This window comes from Heptranchias perlo, unplaced genomic scaffold (genome assembly GCF_035084215.1).
Source record: "Heptranchias perlo isolate sHepPer1 unplaced genomic scaffold, sHepPer1.hap1 HAP1_SCAFFOLD_64, whole genome shotgun sequence".
NCBI lineage: Eukaryota > Metazoa > Chordata > Chondrichthyes > Hexanchiformes > Hexanchidae > Heptranchias > Heptranchias perlo.
In genome coordinates this window covers 3,450,294-3,459,157 of record NW_027139666.1, presented here as the reverse complement: position 1 = coordinate 3,459,157, position 8,864 = coordinate 3,450,294, and positions in this window count along the sequence as shown.

Below are 8,864 nucleotides of genomic sequence, written 5' to 3'. Positions count from 1 at the left end.
ACCATGAAAGTGTTTGATACAGTAATAAAGAATTACTGTAACAAACACAGTCATGGTTTGAAATTTAATAGAGAATTACTGTATCCTTTGGTTGTGAGGATCAGTGATAGAGCAAAAGTGAATGACTGTATCCTTTGGTTGCGATGATCAGTCATACAGTAATGGAGAATTAATGTATCCTCTGATTGCGAGGATATGTGACAAGGTGTCATCAATTCCAGCTCATCATGAACGAGATTAGGTGTAAATTCTTCACGCAGAGTTTTGTTGCAGCTTTGGATGTTTTACCACAGGGAATGGAAAAACCGGAATAGAGACAATTGCAACTTTTACCAATGCATCATTTCAGGGAAAATTGAATTTAATATTTGAAGTTGTTGAAGATATAGGGCATCTGGAAGAAAGTTTACCATGTCTTACGTTTTGAATTGCATCAACCATGAACTCGCACTGATATATTGGGCCGACTGGCCTCATCCCGTTCTGTAAAGCACTAAGCTTCATGCTTCTCTTAGGTTGAGATTTGTGATGTGCTTGAATGATCCCGGAGGCGAGTATGCTGTCCCGTATCTAACAATATGGTAACTTAAACCATGGATGTATCAATAGTTCCTGCTTCTAATCTGAACTGGATATTCATGTTTCTGCACTGTCCAATATCTAATAATAAGGTTTTGTAACACAGGGATGGAACAGTAATTCCCCATTATAAATTGAACTGAATATTCGTGTTTCTGCATTGTCCAATATCTAACAGTACGATAGTGTAACCCAGGGATATAACAGTAGTTCCATTTTATAATCTGTATTGGATATTCCTGTTTCTGCACTGCCCCATAATCTAACAATACGATAGTGTAAACCAAAGGTGTAACAATAGTTCCCCCTTTATTATTTGAACTGGATATTAACGTGTCCGCGCTGCCCAATATCTAATAATACGACAGTGTAACCCGGGGATGTAACAATAGTTCCCCCTTATAACCTGGAATGGATATTCATATTTCTGCACTGTTCAATATCCCACAATACGAAAGTGTAATCCAGGGATTTGGCAGTCGTTCCCCCGTATAATCTGCATAAGTTAATCATGTTTTGGCACTTCCAATATCTAACAATGCGACAGTGTAAACGAGGGATGAAACAATAGTTCCCCTTTATAATCTTAACTAAATAATCGTGTTTCTGCATTGTCCAACATTTAACAATACGATCGTGTAACCCAGAGATGCATCAATCATTCGGCTTTGAACTGAACAGGATATTCGTGTTGATGCACTGCTCCATATCTGGCAATACGATAGTGTAACCCAGGGATGTAACAACAGTTCCACTTTTTAAATCTTAACTCTATAGTCGTGTTTCTGCACTGCTCAATATATAATAATGTGACAGCGTAAAGCAAGGATACATCCACAGTTTCCTTTATAATCTGTCCTGGATATTCATTTTTCTGTACCCTCCAATTTCTAATAATACCAAACAGTAACATTGGAATATGACAATAGTTCCTCCTTCTAATTAATTCGATATTCGTGTTTCTGCACTGCCCCCTATCGGACAATACGACAGCATAACCAGGGATGTAGCAGTAGTTCCTCTTCATAATATGAACTGTATATTTGTGTTTCTGCATTGCCTTTTATCTAACAATATGACATTGTAACCCCGGGATGCATCAATAGTGCCCCTTATAATCTGAATTGGATATTCTTCTTAATTCACTGTCCAATATCTAACATTATGATACTGTAACCCAGGGATACATGAACAGTTCGCCCTTTTAATCTGAACTGGATATTCGTGTTTCTGAACATGTGTCACACGCCTCATCAATCGTTCAATATTCCCAGACAGGAAACACTTGTTAAGATGAAGCTGATCCCAATCGATAAACTGCTTCATTTCACGCCAAGTAAACTCACAAACCAATCGGAATTATTGGCTTCACAAATTCAATCTTTACGACATAACTGCACCTGTTAATATAAAATAAAGTATATGCAACATTTCCCCACATCAGCAGGTCGATTGGCCGAAACAAAATATATTCTCTGTCCTCCTGTTCTCTAACCTTCTGAGTCTGTGAAGTTTGTCCTCCCCGGAGATCATACTGACCCTGATAATTCTATGGAGTCCCTACCTTTTGGACGAGCTGATCTCCACCGCAGTCAGAAGCAGGTCCAGCTCTCGCTTGAAGGAATTCAGCGAATCGGCGTCCACTGCACGAACCGGCACTCTATTCCAGAGGTTCACTATTCTCTGGGAAAAGAATCATTTCCTGACATTTAACCGAGATCTGACTTTGTACAGCTTAAAATTGTGACCCATGGTCCTTCCTAACCTATTTAGTTGCCATAAACTGTCTCCCCGAGCACAATCTATTCCCATCATTTTCTTATGCACCTCGATCAAATCACCCCTAAACCTACGCTTCTCTGAAGTGTAGAGTCCCAGCTCTTTTAGCCTATCTTGACAACTAGGATGTTTCAAACAGGGAATTAATCTGGTTGCCCTCTTCTGCACCCTTTCCAAATCCTCAGTATTACTCAGTATGCGTAATCCAAAACTGGACGAATTATTCAAACTGAGGCCGAACGACGGTCTTGTACAAGGACAAAATAGTTGGTGTTGTTTTGTAATCAATTGGAGTTCAATGCGGGAAAGTGTGATGTCATTCACTTCGGATCGAAGAAAGATTGATCAGATATTTTCTAAATGGCGAGAAGCTCGGAACTGTGGTGAAGCAGTGAGATTTAAGGGTTCAAGCACAGGAATCAATAAAATCTAGCGGACAGGTACAAAAACTAATTAAAAAAGGCTAATGGAATGTTGGCCTTCATCTCAAAGTAACTGGGATAAAAGGGGATGGAAGTTATTTTACAGCTGTACAGAACTCTGGTGAGACCCCATCTGGAGTACCACATTCAGTTCTGGGCACCGCAACTCAGGAAGGATATATTGATCCTGGAGGGGGTTCAGCGCAAATTCATTGGAATGATACTGTGGATAAAGGGGTTAAATTATGAGGACAGGTTGCAAAGACCAGGCTTGTATTCCATTGAATATCGTAAATTAAGGGAGAAGTAATCGAGGTGTTTAAGATGATAAAAGGATGTGTTAGGGCAGATAGGCATGAACTATTTCCTCAGGTGGGGGAGTCCAGAACAAGGTGGCATATAAATTAGAGCTAGGCCATTCAGGGGTGATGTGAGGAAACACTTCTTCACAAGAAGGGTAGTGGGAATCTGGAACACTCTCCCAAAAAAAGCTGTGGAGGCTGGGGGTCAACTGAAAATTTCAAAACTAAGTTTGATAGAATTTTGTTAGGCAAGGGTATTAATGGTTATGGAACCAATGTTGGTAGATGGGGTTAAGGTACAAATTAGACATGATCTAATTGAATGGAGGAAGAGGCTCCTGAGGCTGAGTGGTCTACTCTGGTTCCTGTGTTTATTTGTTCCTATAAATGGACACCAGCTCCTTATTTTCTTTAACTATCACATCGCGATATTCCTCATGAACCTTTAGAGCTCTATGCTCTATTTGGAGCCAGTCACGAGCTCAATCCCCCAACGCATCAAGATCTGCCTGAAGCAATCGAGAATTGTCGACAGACCTCACACTCGCACAAATCCTAATATCATCTAAAAATCGTACCCCCAAAACCTACGTCTAGATTATTAATAATAATAGTAAAGATCAATGGTCCTAAAACCGATCCCTGCGGGACACCACTGGTGAGCGGTCTCCAAACAGATCCAAATCCATCCATAAATACTTTCTGCCTACGACCTTCCAGCCAGTTCTCAATCCAGCTCAATATATTACCACTAATATCAGAGGTTTCTATCTTGCAGAGAAACATCTTGCGCGGTCCTTGTCAAAAACTCTTTGGAAGTCGAAGTAAAGAGCGTTTACTGGGCTTGCCACATCCACCATCTTGGTGACTTCTTGAAAAAATACGATCAGCTTTGTAAGACATGATCGCTTTTATTTGAAGCCATGTTGGGTGCCTCTAATATGTCCTTCTCTATCTGAGTCCCTAATGAGCCCCTGAAGCATATTCCCTCGTACTGTGGTCAAACCCTTACCCGGGTCCGTCTTAACTATTTTTTTTAAAGATGGGGACTTTTTAGCCTCCTTCCAGTCTACGGAAACCGTCCCAGATTGCAGCGAGCTATTGAAGACAAGGACAAGGGACTATCACAGCATCTGCCCAATATCCCTAAAGACTCCTTGGGTGCATATTATCCGGACTGGCTATCTTAGCTCTTTTAAGCTTCGTAATTATTTCTAAAACAATATGTTCATCGATGTTAATATTTTCAACAACATCATGAAATTCTTACAGTCGAGCATCGTCTTCAAGAGTGAAGACCGACGCAAAGTTCCCATTGAACATTGCGACCATATCCCGTGAGTCCTTCGTAACCTGTCCTTGATCATCCCTCAATGGCCCAATACAGTCTTCGACAGTTCTCTGACTCTTCACATAACTGAAAGCGCTTTTCCCAAAACATCCACAATTCTCTAGGTTCCTATTTTCCATTATCCCTTTAGCTGATCTAACAGCAGCCTCCGTTTTCTTTATCTGTTCCCGGTAACTAACTCTGTTTAGTTGAGTCTTAGACGCCTTTAGTTTGTAGAAATCCTTTTGATTACATCTTATTTCTCTTTGTCCGTGACCAGTCAGCCACCTTGCCTTTTCTTACCACACTCCATTTTTGGACTTTGTGCACATATTTGTCTTCCACATTTTTTATCTTGTTTTAAAAAAACTTCCCATTTATATTCCACATCGGTTTCATCACCACCCAGTAGTTTTAGCCAATTAACCTGTTCTAAATCTTCTGCCATTTTAGTGAAGTTTGCTATAATGAAATCTGGAATAAGTTGTAAACTTTCAGTACCTTTGTTTCTACCAGCCAATCGAAAACTTATAATATTGTGATCACTGTTGCCCAGGTGTTCCCCCACATGAAGGCCTGATACGAGTTCAGGCTCAGTATTAAACATTCGATTAAATATATGATTACCCCTTGAAGGATTTTGGAATTTTCAATATGGATCTTTCACTTGCAGAGTTTGGTTCAACACAGAACTTGATTGTTGAAGACTGCATTCTGGGAAGATTGAGCAGGTTCGAAAGCTTTCATTAGTGCTTCAAATTGAGAGAGAATGAAAAGTTCCAGCAGCTTTTTTTTGCCAGCGAGGATAATCTTCTACCCTTGGGAAGATGTTTATTGCATTCCGTGTTGCAGCTCAGTGGTATAGCGCCTGCTTTGCGTGTATAGCGCCTGCTTTGCGTGGTTCAATATCTAACGCTGCCAACACTTCTTTTTAACCAGAATGTCCCACAGAAAGACGAATCGTCCTTTCAGAGGGAAGCGAGATCCAACTTCTAAGACAAACATTCAATTATCCTGGAGCAGGACTTCATCTCACGGTCCCCTCAGCAGCTCAGCTCATAGCAGCCGCCGACTGATTGGAATTCAAAATTCGAGAGATAAATTGGTTGAAGATAGAACCCGGGACCTCATACACGCGGAGTATGCGGTCTATCACTGAGCTACATCACCAGACAATGAAGACCTCTAACCAAGTATAAAAAGACTGAGTGTCTCACTTTCCTAAGGCCACCCCAAGGGTTTAATGGACAGAAAAGCATCTCCTTTTGTACTCCAAGCAGACAACTATACCTGAGGTAAGCGGACCTGATACAACTGTGCGCGAACAGGAGAATCCAGGTCTCGCCACTCAGAGAAATGAGAAGACAGTCAGGGCGAGGGGGAGAGTCTCCTCCGGCTATGTGCACCATTATTTCTGCTTCAGTTCGCCGTTCTTCGAAAGCTCCCGTTATCAGTCACGAGGCTGACGGGTGGACGGGACTAGAAACGCTCAGGCACATGGTAGCAGAGGCCGGGCGGAATATTTCGGGTTCTTGAACTTCAGAGGAGGATAAGGTGAGACACTGACAGCATTGCGTCTCATTTCACGATAGACGAACGCAGGACTTGGCCCAGGTGTGATTTTGTGTTTAAAGATCACTTCACTAAAAACACCTTGACGATCTGGAGTTACAGACGGACATGACGGGCAGGAAAAGACAAGTTGGTTCATCAATCCTGCCCCACATGCCTCGTGCATCGTGACTGGACACCTCCTACCGACACCACCCGCCCCACCCACCGGAAACATGTAATCTCCTGGGAGCGGTTACAAACCAGAAAAAAATCCAGGGCCAATAAGGAAGGAAAATTCTGGAAAGTTCCTCCAATACCCCCTCAGGCGATTGAAACCAGTCCAGGATATGTCATTGGTCATGTACAGGTTAACTGTAAAACCACTCACCTTCCATGTGATGAGATCTCAGCCCCAGTCAAGAACCGGTCCAGATTCCTCGAGAAGGCAGAGAGAGAGTCAACACCCACCACACCAGCCGGGAATCATTACAGAGACTCAGTACTCTCTGAGAGAAGAAGAAGCTCACAACATCCAGACTATTCTTTCCTGCGTCTGGTCTGAACGCTAGTCCACTGCTCCTCCACAATCTGTGAAACTGGAAATAATCTATCAATGGGCACGCTGTCCAACCCTGAGATGGGAGACATTTAAACGTTTGTGGGCGCGCTACCATTAAATTATATTCTGTGCGGGGCGTTAAGTTTTTCGCGAGGTAAAGAAACTCTTGCCTGATCTTATCAAATGGCGGAGCAGGCTCGAGGGGCTGAACGGCCGACTCCTGTTCCTATATTCCTGTCCTTGTCTTTAAAGGTGAGGCGAGCCTCATAGGATATTTTCACAATTGAATCAAAAGTGTGAAATCCAACATGTTTGGAGATACCAAGGATTGAACCCGGGATTTCATGCGATCTTACACTGAGCGACATCCCCACGGAGCAAGAGGCACTTCAGAATTAAACAAGCAGGCACTTTCGAAGTAAAGAAGTGAGCTTTCTGCTCCGTCTCTCCAGGACACCGAGATGCCCAGCGGTCCCACGTGCTCACAATGTTCAACCTCTGCTTCAGTTCACGGGGTATCAGCTCCTCTTTGCTTTGAACTTTCCAAAAAAAAATGTCTGCGGAAATAAAAAAATATATTTGCTAATGGTCAGTGACGAGGCTGAAATCCAACCTCTGAATCAGAAAGTGAGATGGAAGAATGACAGAGCGTCAGACAGGAACAAGAGCTGGGACTGCTCGCTCGACATTGCACCGTTACACATTCCGGTCAGTCGGCGGCTGCTATGAGCTGAGTTGCTGAGGGGACCTTGAGATGAAGTCCTGCTCCGGGAAAATTTAATGCTTGTGGAGCCTCAGAAGTTGGAATTCGCTGCGCTCAGAAAGCGTCATGCACCTTTCCCTGCTTAATTCTGGTGGAAAAAAAATGGACATGCTGGGGATTAAACTAAGGATCTCATACATGCAAAGCACTCGCTGTACCACATTGAGTTGCATCCCTTGATTACAGTGACCGCTAACCGAGTAAAGAAGAACTAATTGTTCTCATTTTACTAGGCCACCGATGGTGGGCGCGCACAGTTTCAGATTATTTCCAGTTTCAAAGATTGGGGAGGAGCAGGGAACAGGCGTTTAGTCTGCACAGAAGTAAAAATTGTCTGGAAGGTTAGGCGGTTCTTCATTTCTCAGAGAGTAGTGAGTCTCTGGAATGCATTGCCGGCTGGTGTGGTTGGTGCTGACTCTCTGTATACTGGGCTTAAAATCATCTCCTTTTCTGCTCCAACCAGACAATTAAACATGGAGTGTGCGGACCTGATGCAACTGTGGGTGAACGGAAGAAACCAGGCCTCCGCACTCTGAGCAATGAGAAAGGGCGCGTTGAGAAGAAAGACTCGGAGAAGGGGTGAGACTCCTTGGGCTGTGCTGTAACAAACCTTCCGATTTCAGGGAGCATTTTTCGATCGCTTCCGTATTCAGTCACTTTGCTTTCGGTTGGACGGGACTAGAAATGCGCAGGCGCATTGTAGCAGAGGCCGGCAAGAATATTTCGAGTCCCTGAGCTTCAGAGAAGGGCAAGGTGAGGCACAAAGAGAATTGAGTCTCATTTCACTACAGACGGACGCAAGCCCTTCCCCACGTGCGGTTTTGTGTGTAAAGATCGCTTCACTAAAAACACTTTGACGAGCTGGGGTTGCAGACGGACATGACGGGCAGGAAAACACCAGCAGGTTAATCACTCCTGCCCCACATGACTGGAGAATCGTGACTGGACAGTTACAACCAACACCACCATTTAATGTGGGAGAACCTTTACCACACGGACTGAAGCGGTTCAAAAAGGCGGCTCTGCACCACCTTCTCAAGGCCAATTAGGAATGGGCAATAAATCCTGGACTTGCCAGCGACAATCTCATCCCAGGAACGAATAAAATCACCCCCCATCCCCCAACACACACACACATACCCATCGGAAGTGTAATCTCGTGGGAGCGTTGATAAAGCATAAAAACAATTAAAGGGCGATAAGGAGGGGAATTTCAGGAAAATTCCCCCGACCCCCTCAGGCGATCGAATCCAGTCCAGTCCATGACTTCGACCATGTGTAGATTAACTGCAAAACCACTCACCTTCTATATGATGCGATCTCTGTCCCAGTCAAGAACCGGTCCAGAACCCTCCAGAAGGCAAAGAGTCAGCACCAACCACACCGACCGGCAATGCATTCCAGATGCTCACTACTCTATGGGAAAATAAGATCTGACGAACATCCAGCCTACTCTTGCCTCTGTTTAGTCTAAAGGCCTGTCCGCTGAATTCCAGCCTCTGAATCATAAAGTGAGTTGTATGAATGACACAGCGTCAAACAGGAACAAGAGCTGCGAATGTTCGCTCGACATTGG